Source organism: Rhipicephalus sanguineus, chromosome 4, assembly GCF_013339695.2.
Source record: "Rhipicephalus sanguineus isolate Rsan-2018 chromosome 4, BIME_Rsan_1.4, whole genome shotgun sequence".
Classification (NCBI taxonomy): Eukaryota; Metazoa; Arthropoda; class Arachnida; order Ixodida; family Ixodidae; genus Rhipicephalus; species Rhipicephalus sanguineus.
In genome coordinates, this window is record NC_051179.1 from 113,502,424 (window position 1) to 113,526,601 (window position 24,178).

Here is a 24,178-nt window from a genome sequence, read left to right on the forward strand (position 1 = left end):
TGTAAATCATGTCGTACATGCCATGCATGTCATGATTTTCATGTAACCACGTCTCATTTACGTTCGTCATACAGTCGCTGCGCGCAATACCAATTATGGTGTACATCAAGCTAGCGAAGCGGCCGCGAATGCATCATGAGCGTGGCATGTAAATCATGACATACATGACATGCATGTCATGGTTTTCATCTTACCAACTGTTATTCATGTTCTTCATACAGTCACTTCGCGCAATACCAATTTTGGTGTATAGCAATCTACTGAAACGGCCGCTAGTGCACCATGAGCGTGGCATGTAAATCAGGTTGTACATGACTTGCATGTCATGATTTTCATGTTACCACCTCTCACTTACGTTCGTCATACGGTAGCGTGGCGCAATATCAATTTTGGTGTTATCATGCAAGCGAAACGGTCGCAAATGCACCATGAGCGTGGCATGTCATGGATGTCATGGTTTTCATGCTACCACCAGTTATTCATGTTCTTCATACAGTCACACAGCACAATGCCAATTTTGGTGTATATCAATCTAGCGAAATGACCGCGAGTGCGCCATGAGCGTGGCATGTAAATCATGTCATACATGACATGCATATCATGATTTTCATGTTACCACGTGTTTGTTATGTTCGTCATACAGAAATGTCTCGTCATACCAGATTTCGCATATATCCCTTCATTTATACGGCCGCGAGCGCCCAGAGACCATGGCATGTAAATCATGCTGCACATGACATGCGCGTCATGATTTGCATGTTAGGACCTGTCATTATGTTCGTCATGAATTCTTGTCACGCCGTACCAATTTTGGTGTATATTAAATTAACGGAACGGCCGCAAGAGCCTAAGGTCGTGGAATGTAAATGATGCTGTTCATGACATACGTGTCATGATTTTCATGATATGACCTGTCATTTATGTTCGTAATAAGGCCATGTTATGACACACCAATTTTGGTATACATCCGATTAACGAAACGGCCAGGAGAGCACAAAGTCGTAGGCGGCTAGATAGATAGATAGATAGATAGATACGCTCAAAGTCGCAGAAGTTCGCTAAGAAATGCTTCGCATTTAAAAGAAAAATAAATATGCAGGACCGAATTGGACTCGGGCGCGGGCTCTCGGCGCGGCAGTCAAGTAGTCTACCGCAGCGCTACACCGGTGCTTGATACGCCTTTGAAAACGGACTCTATGCAGGCTTTATGTCGGGGAAGAAAACGCGTTAACATGTGCAATATAGCGTTTTAGAAGAGTAAAATAACAACCAGGCTTAACACACCACGAATTGCGTAACGAGTGGGTAGTTCAAAGCTTCCAGCGCATTGCAGAAGGCTCAGCCATAATTCTTCATCGTCGTGAGCCACAACATGAACAAAGTGCACATAATGCCTTACTGGAGTGTAGCGGTGGGCCTTAGTACACGCCATAATGCCTTACTGGTGTGTACGTCAAAAGTGTGCTTGTATTAGTTGCCAAAGAATCACGTTAACTTATGTAATATAGCATGGTAGGAGAGCAAAATATAGATCGGGCGTCACGCAATGAAATCACACAACTATTGGGTCGGTTAAAGCTTTCAACCCATTGCAAAGCCCGGGGCTCAGCCATAACTCTTCATCGTCATCACCCACCGCTTGAACAAACTGCGAATAATGCCGTATACGCAATGTAAAGGGAAGCACCCATTATAGTGGGTGCTTCCCTGCGGCCCTTGCTGGGTCGAGGATCAAAAGTAAAGGTGGTGGCGGAACAGCCGCTAAGAACAAAGAATGCGCGCCCGTGCCTCTAGTGAAATGCTTTATGAAATACAGATTCATGAAATGTTTTTATTCGCCCTGGATGGGCTAATAAAAATAGTAAATATGGTGGGAGAGAACGGTAGGGGCGCTTGCTCGGTAATAGGCGCATATTTCAAATCTCCCGAAAACGGAAGAAGGGGATGCTGCTCGGATAGGGGCGCTTGCTCGGGATTTTACGGTAGTCCCGCTACGCTGGGGCAAATCTAAAGACGTGCGTCCAGTCCAGTGGCCTGTAAGAAGGCTACGACTGCTTCTATAACCACATTTGTGCTACTGACGTCAGGCCAAGGACCTAACACAACCTCATCGGTAAGTGGTCTACTATGCCGAACAGGTGAATCGCACCATGTGCATTGCGTAACGAGTAGTTGGTTTAAAACTTCTCACTCATACAAAGGTCTCAGCTATAATTCTTTTTCTTCTTCCTCATCATCATCTGCAGCACCAACAAAATGTACAAATATGCAGGCGCTTGTGTTGCCTCATCGACGCTTTGTGGGTACTTCGCCACTGCGCAAAGTTATGCTGATTGATGGCGTAGTAGGCACCTCGCAAATGTACTTGCAGTAGGCACCGTTAGAGAGCTTTTAACGGGCTCTGAAGGGCGCTCCTCTAGCTTACGGTGTGACTGTGCTGCGTGTTCGGTGCTGGTATGGTGGTTTTTGCTGTCTCGGCGAGTGTTGCTGTCGGGGAATCTGTACTGCATTCTTTGTCATCAACTCTAATCGAATTTGGGATAGAAACGAGGCTTATTCGGAGTTCAAGTTGAAAAATGTATGCCATGAGAGCAATGTCTTTCTTAGTGGTGCGTGTCATCGCAATACCCGATATCGCATTGTTTAACGCGTCTATCACATCAGCCCACAGTGTGTCACACTTTATTGTTTCCGTTGTCAATTAAGCATTATCAACAACCCCTTTCCGGTTGTGTCAACCGCTGAAAGGAAACGGAAGCTTTCTATCTTGGTCCGGCGTCTACCATAGTTTCGTTTTCATTTGATATCCGTTTCCTTCTTTCGGTCATTTCCTTCTTCGTTTAGCGAATGTTTAATTCAGACAGGCTTATTCCATCACGCAATCTTACTTTCTTTTCTTTTGAGTTTTATACGAACCCCGTCATCGTCATTCTTATGCAAGCTGAGCTTTCTTCTCGACTGAAACATTGAGCCGCGTTGCTTAAGAAAAAAAAAATGCTCGGAAAATGCACTGATGTCGGCGATGTTGTTTGCTTGCGTTGTTTGTTTTACCACACATAGACGACCTTCATGCGACACGTCACCGTCAAGCTGTATTTTGCAATCCTCTAGACAACGCTTATCTTAGCAGTAGGAGGCGCCGGCTCGTAACAGTTCCTCAATTTGTAGCGAGGATAACTTTAATAGTGACGAAACCTTGCCTGACTTTTGCACCAATCGCGCGCTTAAGGATGCGGATGTAGGAGGCGTATATTAAGTAGCGTTTGCAGCACTCGGCTCGCATATGCGAACCTAGGCTGTAAGTAGCGTTAGCCGCATAGCCGTGAATTTGACGTCAGCGTTGCAGTTGCGCTTTGCACCACCCTGTCCCAAATCGGTAAGTGATTCTGCTACGTGTACCCCAGTAATCGCATCGCATAATGGCTCCATATTTTTAACCAAAAACTTAGAAAACTGACTGCCATTTGTATATTTGCTTCGTTAATTCGCAAGGAAGTTGATATATGTGGGGTGATGGACGCGGCCGCCTGCGTTTGTACAATGAGAAACCAGAAAAAAGTGGCAGTCTGGTTCCAAATATTTGAGAAGAGAAAAAAAAGACGGACATACACCACCCGCTTGAAACTGTCGCAAGAAGTCACGGAAGTCATCATCAGCATCATAATCGTCAGCCCATCCTCTGTCTACTGCATTACAAAGGCTTCTCCCAATGACGCCCAAGTCACCCTGTTCTGCGCGATCTTATTCCACTTTATGCTTGCAACTTTCATAATTTTTCGTTTCTCAACTCTTTGGATTCTTTCAAACTCTAGCTAATCATCGATCATCGCTTCATCTCACTAATAAAACTGTAAGCCGCGAGGGTTTAACTGCGGAACTAGAACAGAGAGCGGAAAGAGCGCGATTTAAATCTCTTTCTGTCGTCTCCTTTTTATTTATTTTATTCATTGATTTTTCTGTCTGTTTCTTTACGAGTACCCCTAAGGGTCCGTTGGGGCATTACAGAGGGCGAGATACGAAGGAGCAAGTGCGAAGAAAATCGTGGGAGAAAAATTCGGCAGATTCCACGCATTGCGGGAATCGGTTTCATGCGCAGCAATCGGCGAGTAGTTGCCCATGCTGCATTTTTTGGCTTTGTTCCAAGGGTTACGACGTGGATCGACGTGTTTTTGTAAGCGTAGTAGTAGTGCGCACATCGTGGGTCTACCAGGAACGTCGACCACACTGGCGTTTAAAGGGTAACCTATGGTCTGACGTAACGTCAGCACTCACGTTAGAGCACAGACGTCAATGTTATCGAAACGAAGTGCACTTTACGGTACGATGATGTGAATATCATTCGTAACTTTTGTTTGCGTATTCCTTCGGGGTCGAGCAACGCTTGAATATAGCTTGCTGCATCGCAGGAATATAAATGCAATATTCATTAGACTGCTATAAAAGCGAAGCCAACACTAGAACCAGAATTGACGTTAATCCGACATGACGCTTGTATCATACGAGTACATATGTAATGTTTATTGCTTTGTTATAAATTTAGATAGCCAGCAGTGCAAACACAATTGACGTTGCATTGACATTATGCATGCCGAGGGTCTTTTTCCGAAGCAGTTTCAAGACGTGGCGTGGCTGTGTGGTAGAATACCTGACTACCACGCAGAATACTTGGCTTCGATTCCTGCTGGGATTCTGATTTTTATTCTTCGCATTCGTCGGGTCAACGCTGCCGAGATCGGTTTTTCTTTACGCTCTCGCATTTAAACTGCCAATGTCTGTTCTCGCCGCTCCTTGGAAGATATGAACTGTCAGTCACCTTTGGCGCACACCCGCTTACCGTGGCCCGTGGTATACGGGCATATGCCACACGTGTCTGGAGGAAAGGGGTTGACGACGTACGCGACAGGATTGTCATGTTATTCATATCAATACAAGACAGTCATGTTCCTCAAGCCCTCTTACCCTCATGCCAATTTTGGTCTATACGGAGCTTAGGAGGCAATCGCGAGAGCATCCAGAGGTAGGTGACTAGATAGATAGATAGATAGATAGATAGATAGATAGATAGATAGATAGATAGATAGATAGATAGATAACGGATCACGTAGCGCAAAATTTGACACAGGACAAGAGAGGGGGACGAAGACGAGCGCTTACTTCCATCAAGATTTATTTCGAGGAGCGTTTCTCCGCCGCCTACTGCTTCGAGTGCGATATCAACGACTAATAAAACTGCTGCAAGGAGCGCCGCAGAGCGGCAACGATGTCGACGGGCGCATGTCGCGCCTTGGTGGAGCGAGACAGACGCCAGCGGGAAGCGGGACGCCTGCGCGCGTTTGCGGTTGAAGCTACGAATCTCTGCCTCCCGTGTTGCGGAAGCGCAGTGTGGGAGTGTATGCATGAGCTCAAGCGTAGATTACCCTATTACACGGGAGCGCACACCTTGCCGTTCCTCTCCTCAATTGAAGACGCTTTGGAGGAATGCATACCGAATACCAGTGTTTATTATCAGTTTCTTGGTGCCATACTTGCGCGGGATTCACGATATGCTATGTCCAGGTATATATTACCAACTTCAGCTACCACAAGGGTTAAATCATGATAATGGGCGTTAGTCGTCGGGATGGTGATTTGCCACTAGCCGTCAACGTGGGTACGTTCACGTCAAACGATGCTATAGCTGCCAAACCTTAACAGACATTGTACAAGCTGTCGTATATCAATGCACAATAAACATTCAACTTCTTCTGCGAAGACACGTTGCACTTTCGTGTTGTACCGATTCATATAACGGAGGGATCAGCCATGTCTTTTAAACATAACAAGCTTTGCTTGAAACGATCGGAGGAAAGTAGCAACTAGTTGCTTAAGGCGTATACGGCGCTTGAAATGCGTTTATTACGATGATATCTCATGATATTTTATCTCTTTCAGCTGCCCTGACTTCTAATAGAGTCAGGTTGGAAGAAAATGAACCGGATCGCACTTGGCTTCAGCCTGATGATGGTGTGCTCGGCTTCAAGTGAACCCAGTATCGCAACTGATGGCGTGGCTCGATCCGACTTAGTTAAAGCTGAAGAAAGTGTCAAGGAACTCGTGGGCCTCTTCTCCCACATAAAAAGTGAGCCAACCACTCGTGTTCGCTTGCGCAGTATGATTCTGTGGAACCTGTAGAAAGACGAACTTGTTGGTGTCGTCATTGCTTTGAAGGAAACAGGTATGCGCGGACTACTCTATAGGCTTGTACGTTCACAACTAATTAATATGAGATCACTAAAACCATGATGGAGACCTTTTGCTGCAGTTAGTTTCTAGAGTGATGTTTGAGATAGCCAGCATGTGCCTGTTAGTAGAACTTTCTCCGCACGATGTGACTGGTTCGCATAGAAACACATCTTAACGCATAAGCCTGGTTAACACTCAGCGTGGCGTACATCTCTTATAAGCACACACCACAGATGCTTGTGAAACTCTAGTCATTGCTTAGCCCCGACGTCCAAATTTGGCATCGAATGATTTCAGTTTTGTTATTCTTGTGAAGTTTTATTTTGCCAGTAACGAAAAACGCTAAAGCGATATACGAATGGCATCGACATTGCAAAAACAGACCGCGATTCGGAAACGTGAATAAGCTGAGCTTATTAAAACATAAGATGACACATGGTCGTGTTTATTGGCAGAAGTCGATTTTCGAGACGCGCGACTCTCCTTAGAGAGTTCGATTCTGTTACACTCTCCGAGTGTAACAGAAACGAATGCCCGTAGAAGGTAACAGCAGGGACTGATGGGCGCTGTATTTGACGTGCTACATCACTTCGCAAAAAATTCTGAGAGCTGGGGTCAGAAAGTTTGTTCCGAATATTGCTCTATAATTTGCGTTTATATTATGCTAACTTATTCGGGGTGGAGCTTTAGTGCCAGGAGCATTTTGGTAGGTATATACTCATTCGCATCTCAAGCAAATGAGAAGGCTTCACATTGAACGTATACGAATGAGCATTGTTGCAGCGATTGTGATGTTGCCTTTCGCAGGCAGCATGCAACCGCGCCATTGCGCCGACCATCTGAAGGTAGGTCAAACGACAAGTGGGCTCTACAACATATTTGTTGGGAAAGAGGACAGCAAAGGAAAAGTCGTCTACTGCGACATGGACACAGACGGAGGAGGCTGGACGGTGCGTCTCGTCGTTTTTTACGCTTCGAAACGCGTGGGCCAGTTCAAGATTTGGTGGCAGCATTAACAGAGAGGTAGCGTTACCTTTTAACTGATAGGGTCGCGTTTTTACGGTCACCAAGACTCAAACTGTAAGGTCAGCAAGACTGCACGCCTCTTTTAAATTTTGGTATGCCTGACGACTGTAGATCATCATTACTGCGTGACAACATTGTGATACCTAGGTAGCAGGCTTCGCTCTTAATTCTCCCATGTGGCTTGCTGGGCGCGGTGTAGCACAAGATGACTGTCCGCATAAACCGTTGTATAGCCTCATCTCACGCTAAGGGCGAAGTGTAAGCGCTAGTGAAGCTCTTATATTAAGCACATAGCGTGGCCTTAAGCGTACAAAAAGTTTTAAATTTCCAATCTTGGAAGGAAGTCATTCCAGCCGCCACGTTGCACATGTCTTATAATCACGTGTATTTATCTAGAAACACCTTGAGCCCCAAACATCCCTGAATTGCATCACATTCAAGCCTTAATGACATGGAATGACTTTGGTCACTGTAGTAACGGAGCCGGTGTTATGCGCTGCTTCTACCGTGGACCGCGGTTCCATTGTACACCTTTTGCGGAAATCTTTTGAGGAAACACAAATAGCTATTTCAGAAGACGTATATGCTAACAGAGACGGTGACTAGAGAAGGCCCGGAATGCTGGGCCGAGTCTATGTCGTTTTCGCAGATGCATACGCGCTCTTTCTTTTTTTTGGCACTAGACCCTAACAACATGATGACACGTACAATAACAACAGGGTGACCGACCTTAGGCGTGATTTATTTTTTGCATGGGACGTAGGAATGTGCCCAACTCGTTGTCTTAATATCGAAGCATAAAAGCGCAGGACAAGCGCTGACTTCCAACTTAATTTTGATTGACATGAACGCGTCATATAAGGAAACAGTTACAAACAGAAAGGAAAGAACAGGAAAAAAAAATGAATGGGAAACAAGACGTACTGACATGAAGATAGGAAAAACATTAACGATCATCGCGGCCTGCTGCACAAGCCCCCGCTTTCCAAGAAAATGAGCTCCCTGTCAGATAGTGCAACCAATGGTTCGCTTACGCACCCGCTCCTTTCTCGCACCATTTGAGCTGCCTCACTGGTTATGCGCACTTGCTCATAGTTCTTATCAACACTTGTGGTCCTCTTAAACTGCGGAGTGCACCCACACGTGCTCACGAGCAGTGCCAGGAAGTCTTGTTTTCCATTACGTACAGTACGGTCCACTGTTAAAGGGAACACTCGAATGAGCAACTTTCATTTTGTTGGCCCCTTAACGGATATCGGATGCGGAAAGATTGTTCGTTCACGTTACTAGTCTATCATAAGGGTTCGCAACTGTCAACCACCAGTAGTGTTATGCAAATCTAAGCCAGCGTTCCCTTTAACGGTGGACCCGTCTGTACACTATTGGCATGCTCACGTGAGCGCTCATTTAGACGTCTGCCCACCTGGGGGACGTAACACGCCCCGCAAGACAAGGGGATCCTTTACACAACGCCCTGCAGAGTGTCAATAAAGTGGGTTCTGTGTTTGACGACCCATTGCTTGCCGCATGTCTAGGTCCTATTTGCCAGCTTGTCGGGAGCACTGAAAAACAACTTGCACATTGGGCCGCGTTCCTTCATTTTTGCACGTGTTCATTTTTCATAGACTATAAATTGTTATCACGTAGTCGACTGGCGCACGAAAGAACGCAAAATAACATGATACAGCGTTGAAAGCATGATACAGTGTTGGCAGCAGTTCTACAGGAATGTAGACCTGATTAAATTGCACACACCATGAGTGGTGATATAGGCCACGAAAAATATCGGGGGTGGCGGCGTGCGAAATTATTTCATAGTACCCCACAGTTCGATTTACATAAAACACGCACGTGCCTGATATATCGCATAACTGCCGCTGAAACGACGTTTAACGCTGCAGAGAAACAGAATCAGGACGGTACGGGCGGCGGGCTGGCGTTTATTTCCTGCATTTTCTCAGTAAGGGAGAAGTTCACGGGAACAGGAAAGCATGAAGTTATGAATAATTCATGAAGAAGGGTCGTCGCTGGAGCTAACGCTTCTACAAGGCCACTTGTTGGCTGCAGCAACACACGTGTTCAGGAATTTTTAATTGCTTGCGTTGGGTGTATGTTACCGGCAATTATCTCATATATAAATTACTACCAATCAGGTTATCTCCACGTTCTCCTGAAGCATATACATGAACACTGGCTTCACAATCAACCACAGCAGTAACAGCCGCTGTTAACGATTAAAAAAATGTTTTTTCTGCTTTGCTGGAAGAAAATCCAGTAGTCTAAGTTGTTAACTCTTCGCGCATAGTCCATGCTGTGTTGTCGGCTCTTCGTCGTCTTTGCGACGTGACTGCGATGGCGCTTTTTTGTGCTAGCAAATGTCCGCGTAACAATTTTTCTGCAGTGCTAATCTTTATATAGCGCAGTGAGCGTCGCACCTCAAGCTGCGTTTCCCTGTTTTACTTGTGCGTCGCTCAGGTCATTCAGAGACGAGGACAATTCGGCAACAACGTGTACTACTTCTACCGAAACTGGACGGAATATGCCACCGGATTTGGCGATCCTGCCAAGGAATACTGGTTCGGTAAGCGAGCCGTCTGGCGTGCAACCTCATGTGTATCACACGTGGGCAGAGAGTATAGTCCCGTTGTTAAAACGTTGCTGCATGGCTGAGTTGTGAAATTTATTATTTTCTAGCATCCATGAAGGAAACAAAAATGACATTCATAAGAAAAAGTCTCTAAATCCTCCCATTATTTAAACCTCATTTATTGCACCTGACGACAAATTTCTTAGCGTTGACTGAAAGCACGTGCTATGGCTGCAGCCTTTGGTGAAGGAAGAGCGATCAACTTTATCGTTCAACCAACATTGGCCCAGCAGTCGGTGCTTGCCTGAGGGCAGCACCGACAGCTGGGTTGCTATGCAGGATGACCCGAGCTTCTCGGGAACACGATTTTGCTCCGAGCTCGCACTACGGCAGCCATGGTAGGAAGACAGTGCAGAGCGCGCGATAGCAGCGTTGATAAAAACGGCTACAAGAACGAGCACGGTGTCATAAGCGCATGTGGGGCATTTCCGGCAGTTTTCAAAGGAACACCGCGTGCGAACGCGTCAGCGCCGCTGCTCAGTCAACATCAGCCAGCCATCTACTCAGCCAGCCAACTGAACATCGCGCCTCCCACAGGCCTGTTCGTGGGCATTTGTCCTTTTTCGGGCAAGTTCTTTCGTTCGACCGGCAACATGGAAATTTCCACTCTCGAAGGCAAAAAGGGCGCACACGTACCACTCTCGTGCAGCTCGTGTCGCTTCTCTCGAATATTACAGATAAATAAATGGACAGGTTACTGCTACTTCCATTATACGTCTGAAGATTTTTCTGCAGTAACGAAACGGTAGAAACAATGTCTTCACGAACAAGTAAATAGTTACATTTCTCGCCGCAAATGCCACCAGGGGCGCTTGATTCATGGCTGCGAGTGGTACGTCGTGAGCGCGGTGAAATTGAATGCGAGACGTCGTAGCCACGTGATGAGATAACCTTTAGTGCTTCCTGCGTGAGTGCATAGTCTATGCGATTAAGGTCATAGGTGAATCGTGCCGCTCGCTGGCGTTACGGCGCGAGCACTGCTCCTCGGCAGTAGCAAACGCGATGGGTGGACCCGATCTTCGCCGCGGGCGTCTGTCAATTAATATGATTGACGCGCGAACTCGGGCACAAACTCGTTGATTGTGAAAAGGCCCTAGTTCAACTCGTGACTGTCATAGTGCCGGTGTGCCTGTCGAGTGTTTCATGTGGTGGACGCTACTCAGCAGCTTTTTTGCATATAAAATAATTTGGTCAGCTTGCACTACTTGTGCAAGGCTGGAGACATCGGAGGAGCTTGTGGTCCCCTACATTCTTCCCGCCTTTTACGTGGCTCGTCTACTCAGTCTGCTCAGTCCGCTTCGTAGTAAAGACCACGTCAGTTCGCTGTTTAATATTGATGGTATTAATTAGCTAAATCTTGACGTGATGTAGAATAGTTTTGTCTTAATTGGTAATGATTCAATTAACGTGTCAACAAATACTCAGCTTTAAATAGCAAGTTAATAATCATTATGGCGCTAATTCACATAAACACAATTAACATGGCCCTAACTGCCATAGCCTTATTGAGTAAGGCCCTAATTAGCTCTATTTTAAATATGGCACCCCTACTTAGCGTTTTGTTAATCAGCGTGGTCTTAGCTTTACACGACTTCATTAGCATGGTCTTAGTAAGACGTGGCTTAGTTTGCTCGGTCTTAGCATAAGTTGGCCTAATTAGCTTGGTAATAGCATGTCCTGGCTAAATTAGCCAGGTATACCGCCCAGCCAATTAGCTAATCAGCCGGGCGTGCGTGCTTGGGGAGCGAGCAGACGATGAATAAGAGGACGAGGAGGGCGCGCGCCAGCCAAGCAACTCGCTAGGAGGTAGAGGCCGATCATGATTACACGCGTGGCCTCGGCGATTAGCTCCGGCCGCGGTGTTGTAAGGCGCTCAGCTGGAGCTGATCTCAGAGGCCACGATGCTGATTATTCGAAAGGATACATAGTGCAGACCTTAAAAGCTTGAAAGTGAAGCCCGTACCTCTAGAAAATATTGTTAGTACCTAAATGTTTCTGACACATTCTGTGCATGGGTGCACTCCTGCACTCAGTGAAATGACAAACAAATGAAAGAAGATGCCTCTGGTTTGAAGACACCACACAACTTTGTCGACCGCCCTTGACGTGACGCCACGTTCCATCGTAACCAATGGAACGCAGCGCGCGCTGAGGGATGGATTCGACCTTTTCGTACTGTTAGCTAGTTCAAAAGGGGGTGTCGCCAGAGCTCAGAGAGATTCCGAGTTTTGCCAGACTCGGGTCATCCTGCATAGCACCCCTGGGCCAATACTGCTTGTAAGGTGCTTGCCTGAGGCAAGGATGTTCAGCGAATGCACTGGATGTAACGAAACAAAAAACCAGGTGCATTAGCGTTTTATCTGTTTGCAGATAAGATTGGTGGCCCAGAAAAATGTTGCAAAATAATGGCGGGGAGTAAATTAACAAGAATTACGAGAAAGCACTCGAACTCAGCACTGGTTCTCTGGAAGCCTGCAATATTGTCCTCTATAAATTCCCCGAGCATTATTTGGTGGGGTAAACAAAATGCTTCGCCAAAGCTATTGGGGACGTGGCAGTGGACCAAAGTCAGCTGAACAAAACGGCACGATGGTATCACGTTTCATGTCGTCATTCAGGATTTGCACACGTTACATGGATTCACTGTCGAAATTACTCATTTTCTCCTTAATTTCCACTTATTGCAATATTCACGAAGAAGTTAGGAACAACCGGTGTTTACCAATTTTGTTTTGTCGACCTTCTGCGTAGGAACTTGGCTGAACGACACACCGTGACGATTCAAGGACATTATTTGTGTGTAGTTTTTGGAGAGTGCTATTGCCGTGACTATGTAGGGTCGTTCCAGACACTTCTGTTTCATTCCTTCTCAACCACTTTCCCTTTCCGAAATACACGGCCTCCAACCGGAGATGTCCCCTGGTTAATCGCCTTGTCATTGCTTCTCTCTTTTCCTGTCGTTCTCACTCTCTACGCATCTTGTGTGCCATTTTCTGCGTTTATTGATATGTCAGCAGCGTTATAAAGGAGGTCATAGATTATTTTTTGCACTTACACCCCTTCATTTTTTGGCGATCTCCTAGATAGTGTATGTGTGGTACAAAGAAAAAAAAAAGCGATGGTTATAAAAATTCGGCAGATCCCACGTACCGTGGGAATCGATGTTATGCGAAGCATGCGCTGGATGGTGACTGTGGCATAATTTTTCATGTTGAGCGAAGTGTTACGGAATGACGCTAGAGAAATGTGGAAGTGGTATAAACACACTCATATGCTGAAGTGTCGCATATGTATTATGTAACCAGTTGTTTACAGTTGCATAACGATGCCAACAGCAACATGGGTGTTACCAATACCAAACGCAGTAGGCTGATATGTAGTGCTTATATTCTTCAATACTGAATAGCGCGAATCCGAACAGCACAAAGAAGAAACACAAATGCACAGGACAGGCGTTACTCGTAACTAAGCTTCATTCAGCAAAGTTCCCCTCAATATACATACAGCCGAGCGGCACACGCAGGCGCACTGCACGTACGTTACAGTCACAGTTGCGTTACAGTTGTGCTTCTACTTATCTGTTATGACGAGAACGCACGCACGTTTCACGAACCCGCGTGTATGCGTAGAAGGGATTCTTGACAGTGCTTGACCAAGGTCATCATTACAGTGGTCAGTGAGCACCAGCAGCTGGACCAGACTTGTTAATCGGATCCGTTCGTGATCGCGGCTACGAGGGTTCTAAGTGTAGTGAAGTGCGAGGTATAGCACAGCTGGTAGAAATCCTGGATGCCTCTGACGATGAGATGAACTATGACGCCTCCTGTCCTGCACGTGGCAGCGATCTTTTGACGCCCTGCCCACATTCAAGCCGTCTTTCACGCAGTATAAATACCAGACGTTGTTGGGTCTTGATAAATCAATGTTGAAGTCACCGGTAACGATGAGAGGCCTGGTTCTCTCGGCAGATTTATTGTAGGAAGCATTGGCCCCTGTTTTTGCGTAATCGACGTGGTCCACGTTGCGGACCACGTGAATGAGTACATGGTAGTTGAGCGTGTTCAACGGTTGTTCTGTCTTCAACTTCCTCACTTTCCTTCTGTCCGCCACGGTGGTGTAGCGGTTATGGTGCTTGGCTGCTGACCCGAAGGTCACGGGTTCGATTCCGCCCGCGGCGGTCGCATTTCGATGGATGCGAAATGCTAGATGCCGGTGTACTGTGCGATCTCGGTGCACTTTAAAGAATACCAGATGCGCAGGACTATCTTAATAAAGTTCATTGTCTGTCTGGTCAAAATTAAAGCCCCAACAATTATTATTACTATCACTTCCCTTGCGTGTCAATGTGTGCGTTCCCGTTTACTGTGTCGGTTGAGATTTTGTATCACCTGTGGCACATACTCGCATAACATAAACTCTGGTATGCGGGTATGTGCCACACGTGACTGAGAGAAAGGGTTTCATGACGTACGCGGCAGGAATTTTGCGTTATTGATGTCATGACCAGTGAATCGCGTTCACCATACACTGATCTCCTGCTATGCCAATTTTGGTATATATTAGAAGTTAAGGAGGCGACCAGGAGAGCACCCAGACGTAAGCGGCTAGATAGATAGATAGATAGATACGTAGATAGAAACGCCGAAAGTGCCTGAGGTTCGCTAAGAAATGCTTCGCATTTAATAAAAACTGCGATGTAGATAAAAAATAGCCATAAACTGGATGCAAAAAACATTTGAGTGTCCGTGCGAAGCAGTCCCTGTCTTGTGTCTTCGCTAGTCTAGATATGACATCGCCATGATAATTGCACGCAGTTATCATTTCTAATTTGCGAATTTTCGGCTATGCGAAAGTGTGGCGCTGCCATTCGTAGTTGAAAACACACTCAGTACTGCAGCTCCATCGGCGTAGCAAAGAAGGACGCCCGCATTCACAATCGCTCCTCGACTCGGCACTACGCCTTGACTCCGTGGAGTTTAGAAAACTGCTTCGCGTCAACTGAGGTTCAAATGGCATTAAACGATGCTCCTAGACGTGTCATTTAACGAGGAGCCTTTAGCGAAGGTGTCCTTTACTCCAACGAACTTGATGGATGTATGGAACAAGGTTATCGCAATATATATTTCCGAAAGTGGCCCGGGAGTATAAAAAGAAGTACAGTGAACACGCACTTTTGAATTTAAACCATTGTTTCAACTAGTTTCCAAAACAATCTTCCGAACAAATGAGCATGTCCCTCAAACAGTGCCTTAGCACAAAGGCGTCCATATTTTAAGGTCTTTTGAGAAGCGCTCAAGGGAACGTCTGCACTACCTCGAGATCCTCGAGGAGAACGCTGAGGGCTCAACCTTAGAGGAGTGTTTCTAGTATAGCACGATTTTGGAAATGCGAATCTGACCACGAGCATTCCAGGAAGTGGTGCTTGAGATCAAGGAGTGTTTGGGAATACGCACGTAAAGGCGTTAGATTCTTTCATTTGGGAAAGACTGGTCTGAATAAATACAACACAATCATCCAGCGTAGACAGGCTTTCAAACTGTAATAACGCAGTTAAATGCATTTACACTCTGAATATTTGTTAATCAGAAGACATTGTCTTTCAAGGTTTGGTCTAACTGTAGGACCTTTGTTCATTATGGTAATGGAATGAAGACTCTGGAATAAATTCTGGGATGGTGTCGTACCCGGCTGATTCCGCATACGAGCATAAAATGCGCGTGGCATCTGTAGACTGTGTATTCGCTAGACTTAGGAAAGACTTTTTATTATGCTGATATTAGAAATCGCGGGCCCACAGTGTTCTGATAAGTTCGCTAGGTCCGCCACGTGACGACATGGACGGACATACGCACATGTTAAAGACGTTTGCTGCCTGTATACTATTTTTGACCGAAATGTTTGAGAGACCAGTACTTTATAGTGTTTATTACACATATTGTTCATCTGCAACTGGTTAAAATAATGAATACATTTGTTGCATAGTGAAGTGATCCTGGTAATGGTAATCGCGTAGTTTTACATTTCAGGAGCAGGTGGGGTGAGTGATGCGGCCACGAGTATTGCCGAGAGCGTACAAAGCCTGTTCTGTCGCCGCTGTCCTCTATAAGTTTCGCGAGCAGGAGCATGATGAAATGGGGTCACAATACGAAGCCTCTACACTCTAAAGAACAAGAAACGCCAGTCTTGCGCGGAACGCTCAGCACGGTCACACCGAAAGCTGAAAGAGTGGCATTTTAGAGCCCGCTGTAAACTCTCTTAGGGCTACTAATACAAGTACATTTGCGAGGTACCCACTACGCCATAAAAATAATTATTTTGACGTTCGAAAGTGCACCCACTACACCATTTTTCTTCATTCTGCGGGTAAGAGAGGTACTTCCTACACATCTGTAAGGCATTATGTGCACTTTGTTAATGCGGCGGCTGATGAACTTGAAGAATTATGGCTGAGCCAGTTGTAATGGGTTGGAAGCTTTAAACGACCCACCTGTTACGTAGTTCGCATTGTGTGACACCCAGTCGTTATTTCACTCTCCTTCCGCGCTATGAAAGATAAATAACCGTGAGAAAGAGAGAGAGAGAAGGAAATAACTTCATTGAGGTCCTGAGAAAATGGATTATGGGGTCTTATTGACTTCCTTGGCAATTATTACAAGTACACTTGCGAGACACCCACTACGCTATAAATCATAATTTTTGTGAAGTTTGGAAGTAGCCAATATGCCATTTTTCGTCATTCTGCGAAGAACCGTCGTACCCGCTACACACCTGTAAGGCATTATGTCAACTTTGTTGAAGCTGCACCTGATGACGATGAAGAATTATGGCTGAGCCCTTTGTAATAGATTGGAAGCATTCCACGACCCACTCGTTGCACAATTCGCATTGTGTGACGCCTGGTTACAGAATTCGCGTTGTGTGACACCTTTCTAGAGCCCGCTGTGAAGCCTCTCAGGGCGACTACTACAGATACAATTTCAAGGCACCCACTACGCCATAAATCATCAAAATTTTGGGAAGCAGGAAAAAAATCACACCATCTCCCGCTTAAGGGGACCATGAGGCGATGCGAAGCAGTGTTTCGGCATGTCGAGCCCGCGTTTCAGAGGGGGAGTGGAGAGGGGAAGGGAAGGGGAAGTGGAGAGGAGAGGGAAAGTGGAGAGGGCTTAAGGGGAGGGGAGAGAGAAAGTGGAGAGGGGGAAGCGGTAGAAGAGGGAAAGGGGAGAGGGGTGGAGAGGAGGTGTGTGGAGAGGGCATGCGCATGCGCAGTAAGGGTGGTCACGCCGCACACCACTACCACTGGACTGAACTCCGCCATAAGATGCTTCGCATCTAATAACCACTAAGCTATTATTCATCATTCTGCGGAGAAGCGAAATACTCGCTAGACAAGTGTAAGGCGGAGAGAGAGAAAAAGTTTATTATGGCAGAAAAGCTGAGAGGTCGGCCTGAATCAATGTTCTGGCCTGCTACTCAGCAGTAGGAAAGGGGAGAGTGGTAGTATAGAGAGTGGAGAGAAGATGCGGATGATGATGATGGAAAAAAGTGGCGACGAAGTAAGTCCTTGAATGTCCAAAAACTATTTATAGTCTCTCGTCGAGCTCTGTATCGCGCAAAAACATGTTCAGCGCTTTCAGAATATCGCGCTGATGACATGGTGGTGGTCCCAACAGAACTTTTTCTGAAACTTGTTGCTTCGATGGCAACAAGACGGCCGCCATTGAATTTCTTTGCGTGAGGTATCGTGGGCAGACGCACAGGAGGTGTTCGATAGTCTCAGGAGTGCCACACATCTCGCAATTGGGACTGTCGGCACGGCCGATAAGGTGTTGGTAACGGCGAGTGAATGCCACACCTAGTCGTAGTCGGTGAAATAAGCTTGTAATACACCTTTTCATGGTTGGTGGGATTCTAGCACTCATATTTGGGTCAAGTTCGTGAAGCCGGCGGTGACGATGGCTTGGTAAAGACCAATATGCTGCTGTAGTCTCACTCAGGAGTGTATACACTACGGTGTTAGTATCCGGTCGGGAAAAGGGGATAGCTAGTACTCTGGCGTTATCATGGGCCATCTTTGCCTCCGCATCGGCTTGCTCATTGCTCTGCAGACCGCAGTGCCCTGGAACCCACTGACACATGATACGATGGCCAGTTTTCAGGGCGACATCGTGTAATTCGGCCACTTCGTGAGCGAGTATGTAATAAGGCCCTCGTTTAAGTGCTGAATCTATCACTTGGAGTGCTGGTTTACAGTCACTAAATATAGTCCATTGGTGAGGAGGTTGCGTCGATATGTAACGAATTACCTCGCGGATGGCTACAATCTCTGCCGCCGTCGATGTTGTTCGGCGGTCCAGACGGAAGCGTTCACTGGTCTTCAAACTTGGTATAACGAATGCCGCTGTTGACGCAGTGGGTAACACAGACCCGTCAGTAAAAACATGCAGAGAATTGGCATATTCTGTAGATATATATGATAACGTTAATTGTTTGAGGCCACATAAAGGTATGCGCGACTTTTTACCCACTCCTGGAATGGATAGGCGCACTGTAGGTCTTGATAAAATCCATGCTGGTATCTCAGCAAGTTTTGCGGTAGCGAAGCCTGAGGGAATGATGTTCTCATGGCGTGAGATGATTTCTGCAAAAGTGCTGTCCGGTCGGTGGGTGTGGATCGTTGCCAGAGGATGACGTTCATGCCGCGTCAATAGTCGGAGATAAACTCTTAACGGTTCGCATGAAAGATAACTATCCATGGGAGTTATGCGTGCTTCCGCAATAACTCCTAATGTTGACGTACATCGCGGTACGCCAAGACATGTCCTCAATGCCTGAGCTTGCAAACTTTCTAATGTACGCAGGCAGGACGGGCGTAAGTTTGTCATAACAGGTAAGCTGCATCGTAGGTAGCTTACGAAAAGTGCCTCATACAGCTGAAGCAACGACCTCTCTGATGGGCCCCATTTCGTGCCTGCTATATATCTAAGCATGTGTATGAAGCTGCTTAGTTTGGATCTAAGCATCGACACGTGCTTCGACCAGGACAAGTTTCGGTCAATCATCACTCCTAAGAATCGATGATGTGTTACATATGGTACGGAAGTGCCATCAATTATGATTTGGAAACGATGCATTGTTTTGCGTGTAAATGCGAGGGCCGCACACTTTGCTGTCGCCAATTGTAGACCTCGCGAACGCAAATATTTAGAGGTTGTAGTCTTGCCCGAAGCTGTGGTCGTGAAACACCGGAAGCCCATATACAGATGTCGTCAGCCAACGCCGAGGCGTTGCGTCAGCGTACAAGCTCATCCTGGCTGTGTCTGGCACTACGTCGGCGAGTCCTATGAGAGTGATGTTGAAGAGCGTCGGGCTGAGAATGCCGCCTTGAGGAACTCCACGGAGGACTTCATGACGACTCGTCTCTCCATTCTTCGTCGTCATAAAGATGGTCCGGCGTGTAAGGTAATTTCGTATCCACAGAAACATTCTGCCTCCAATCCCTAGCTCCTCAAGTGCGTCGAGGATAGCGTCATGTAACACATTATCATATGCGCCTTTGACATCCAAAAATAGCGCTCCTGTCAAGCGTCGGCGCCTCTTGGCCTGTTCAGCAGTTGATACGAGATCGATCATGCTGTCAATAGAAGACCTTCCCTTGCGAAAACCTGTCATTATGTCTGGATAAAGGTTGTTCTTCTCAAGAAACCATTCCAGCCTCGTCAACAGCATTTTCTCCATGACCTTGCCTACGCAACTTGCCAGGGCAATTGGTCTGTAGGATGCCAGGGCATGAGGTGTTTTGCCAGGCTTCAGAAGCGCCACGACACGACTGGTTTTCCATTTTTCCGGTACAGTGCCTGTGCTCCACGACGCATTGAACAGGGATAGAAGAAGAGTGCGTGCCTCTTTTCCCAGTGAACGGAGCGCAGCGTACGTGATGCCGTCTGGTCCCGGTGCTGATGAGCGTCGAGTTGAAGCAAGTGCAGCATCTAGTTCTTGCATCGTGAACATGACATCAAGACGGTCATCAAGGGCTGGCGGGGCTTGTCGGTCGTTTGATGGGGGAATACCAGTAGCTCCAGCAACAATAAGTTTGCAGTAGTCTTCCGCAACGTCTACTTCGCTCCTACGTTGTACAACCGCCAGAGCTCGAAATGGGTACTTTTCTTGAGGGGGAAATCGTAGGCTGCGCATAACGTGCCATATTTTGCAAAGTGGCTTTCGGGGATCCAGGGAAGTACAAAATTTCCTCCAGCGTTTAGTGTCCAATTTGTCAAGGTGCCGAAGTACATGTCGCTGAGCTTGGCGGCATGTCCTGAGGTCCGAAACAGATTTCGTTCTTCTGTACTTCCTCTCTGCTCGGCGACGTATAGCACGCAGTTTTTCATATTCAATGTCGACGGGCGATCTAGGTGCCAATACGCTTATGTATTTCGTCGTGACTTGAAGAGTTGAGCTTATGATACGTTCGAGGTCCGGCGGTGTAGTTTGATGTGAACAAGCGTTTTCAACCGATGTCTGGAAATCTTGCCAGTTAGTCGACTGAATACGAGGAGGAGAGGCTTGGAGGAACCATTTCAGTTGTACATAGGTCGGTATGTGGTCGCTGCCATGAGTCTCGAGATCTGTACACCAGGTAGCTGATGGCAGAATGCTCCTGGATACAAATGCAAGGTCTAAGGAGCTACTGTATGTTGGACCTCGTAGAAATGTGGGCGAACCGTCATTAATCGTTGCGAGGCCTTCGTCATGTAGGAAGGTAGCGAGCTGTTCTCCCCGTTTACTTGTCGTAACGCTTCCCCATAACGGGTGATGTGCATTGAAGTCTCCGATAAGAATATGCGGTCCTGGGCAGCTTTGAATGACAGAACTAAGGTATCTGCAGTCAAATCTCGCTTTCGGTGGTATGTAGCCTCCAATGATAGAAAATACGCGTTGCTTATGTTTCACGCTCACACATATGTATTCATTGGAGGCATGATCTCTAATGTTATGCCTCGCGTACACAATGTCACGCCGTACAAACAACAAAACTTTGCTTGTGGATATATCTTGGCGTGACCAAAGTTGCAAATACCCTGATAGTCGGAAGGAAGAAGTAATATTCGGCTCGCAGATAAGCACAAATGGAAATCGATACTTGAAGAGACGCTGTCGAAGATCTGAAAGGCGACCACGTAAACCACACGCGTTCCACTGCATAATAACAGATCGACGCAGGCACTCTTCGTATGACGAAGATCTTCCTGAGAGCGCCATGATGAATGACTACTCCATAGCCGCTAATAGCGGCTCTAGAGTATCCATTATTTGTAACGCAGCTTTCGCTGATGGCGTGCGTAAACTAGAGAGCACATCTCGCATAACAGCCATCAGTTGACGAAGCATGCCCTGGACCTTGACTCCATCAGACTTGTTAGGCAGACGTATCGCAGGACCTTCCTCTGAGTGATTCTGGAGAGAACCTATCGATGGCAGGGACGGCCAGGTAGCCTCATCAGCATTTTGCAGGGGAACTGTCGCAGGGACTGTTCTAGCCGGCTTAGGGATACCGCTTGTAGTCGGTCGCTCCTTCCAGATGTTGCCCGACTCTCTAGTTGGCTGAGAAGGCATGATGCTGGGCGGCGGTGGAGGCTCTGGTTCTTTGGATCTGGTCGTACTGCTGGCGCGCTTGTGCTTCTGCCGTGAACGGTACCGCTGTCGACGAACAATCTGAGCTGCCTCTCTTCGGGAAGAGTGATCTCTCACCATCTTCTTTAGAATCCGCGTTTCGTCTTTGAGTTTTGGACACAACTTGGAGGTCGCATCATGTGTCCCAGCACAATTTGGACACTTAGGCGCTTCAACTTTACATTCCTCCAATTGGTGACTTTCACCACACCGTTGACAAGTGACAGAGTTCTTGCAGACTGCACTCACATGTCCTATCTTTTGGCACCTGTGGCACTGAAGAGGTCTCGGTACGTATGGCCGCACCGGATGCCTTACGTAACCCACTTTCACATGTGCTGGTAAAGAAGATGAGTCAAAGACTAGCTTGACACAACGTGACAGTCCGAAGCGGTGGACATTCAATATCTGCACTGTTGATGTCACATGTTTGGCAAGAGACTCTTCCGTGATTTGAGGGTCCACATCAGAGATTACCCCGATTGACGCATCCTTTCCGTACACTTTGAAGGAACGCACCGGAAAATTACCAAGTGCCTGAATGTTTTTCAATGTCTCTAGTACTGTTGCATTCTTCGCATCGACCGTAAGTATGTTCTTGCGGGGGTTGATTCGAACTTCATTAATCTGGCCTGGTGCTACGCGGTCAAAGAACTCCGTCAAGAATTGCCTATTAAGACTATTCAGATTGTCACTGGCTGATGTGGTCACATACCCAATGATACATGACGGAACTTCCTTATGCACCGGTTGCCCGCACCGTGGTGACGTCCGGCGTAGTTTCCTTTTCAAGCGACGGCCTCGGACCGTCGTGAAGCCCTCCTCGGATTCCATAGCCTCCTCCGTTGAGCTGTCCGAAGATTCGGGAAGCCTCGCGCTTCCACTCGTAGTGTCTTCCATGTGAAGTGATTTGGGAGCCGGATCTCCGACTGCACGCAGGCCTGGGGGAAGGCCTTCCCCCTTTTCAACGAAAGAAGTCTTCGTAAACGTAGCGTATGACGCAAAAACAGTACTAAAACAGAGCAAGGTGGAGCACACAGACAATGCTGTCACTTCGTCTTCAAGTGTAAGGCAGTATGGAAGTTTGTCGATGCTGTGGCGAGGACAATAAAAAATTATGGCAGAACCCTTTGTATTGGATGGAGTAGCTCTAAACCGTTACCGAACTCGATACCGAATTCGCCTTGTATGATGCTTGGTTGTTATCTTACTGTTCTACCACGGTATATTACATCTGTTAACATAATTTCTTGCTGGACGTCAAGCCTGTACTGGGTGTTTTTGCGACGCAGTTCCAAGTACCGGCGTGGCTTTGTGGTAGAATACTCTACTGCCACGCAGAGAGCTCGGCTCGAATCCTGCTGGATCTTGGATATTATTTTCTCATTGTGCGCGACAGCTCTTGCGGACACCGGCGACGGCGGGCAACTACGCCACTAAAATCGGCTGTTGTTGTGATTCCATAATGGTTTTGGCTGTGAAACACGAGGTGGCGCGTTTGAGTAAATACCGTGATGACCACATCTTTGTTGTGGCTTAAGGCAAGAAATCTTGTGCATCGAGCTGCATGCGGGTCCGCGTTAGAATACCAGGCTCGTTAAAAATAGTTCGCAACGTGTGATTACATAGCCTTATATAGGCCTGAGTTACTTTTAAACAGAAGCAGCAGTCTTTGCAGAGTGGCGCACGTCACAGGTAGCCAAAAAATTATGCGGCCTTTCATCGATGCCGCACGCGTGCTCTTGAGAAAGCTGCACACCCCCACGTCCTGGATCGCTGTGCAAAAGCTGGGTGCTATAAATTCAGTGCTGTCATTTGTTCAGGAATCACCGGGGCTCGATCACCGCTCTATTTGCGCGTGAAGTTCGAAAGGCTGCGATCTCGCAATTGAATGCCGTAGCACCGAAGTCAGTTATGCCAGTGCAATCCATCCTCAGCGACCAGTTGAAGTCCCTCTGAGCACGTGTAGTGAATGTGTACCGCCTCATTTCATTTTTCTACCTGTATTTTCTTACACCCAATGTGGGTAGCAAAGACAGCGTTAGTGTGGTTGGCCTCTGCTTTTCGTTTCTTTGGTGTCTCTCCTTCTCTCTCACTCTATCGCTCTCCTTGAAGATGTCCAAAAGCACTCTCTTAATCTCTATAAACCAGGGGCCAGTGCAGCTTTGCATAGTGTCATTTAAATTTTTTTACCCTTTCCGTTGTCATATGGCACAGAGTACGCTCGTATATTGATATTCTTCCAGTGCGATATTCTGACTCTTCTTTCACTCAAATTTTGTCGCAAACAGGCAACAGAGCGCTTCATGCTTTGACGTCGACAGGAGAACGCATGCAGCTCAGGGTTATCCTGACGAACCACAGCGGTGAAAGCATCTCTATTGACTACGAGAGCTTCAAGGTCGGCTCGGAAGATGAACTCTTCAATATGCGCTTAGGCGCGTATTGGGGTCCCTTTGGTAAGTAAAAAAAGTAACAAGGAATTTCGTATTTTCAAGTAATATTCTCGCACAAGATGCCCCTATTACAGGGAAATAGTCTATGCGTATCCTGTGCTGGTATCGTAGCAGTTAGCTGAAACAGATCGCGTGGCCAACGGGAAGGAGGCGCCAC

The 24,178-nt window shown here is 46.9% G+C and overlaps 1 protein-coding gene across 1 annotated transcript in view; it reads left to right on the forward strand.

Moving 5' to 3' along the window:
- Positions 1-3,354: 3,354 nt before the first annotated feature.
- Positions 3,355-24,178, forward strand: part of LOC119390590 (techylectin-5A) — a 77,083-nt gene continuing 56,259 nt past the window's right edge. The window contains exon 1 of the mRNA XM_037658184.2: positions 3,355-3,376. The gene's annotated coding sequence lies outside the window, so the exon portion shown is untranslated. The remainder of the gene's footprint in view (positions 3,377-24,178) is intronic.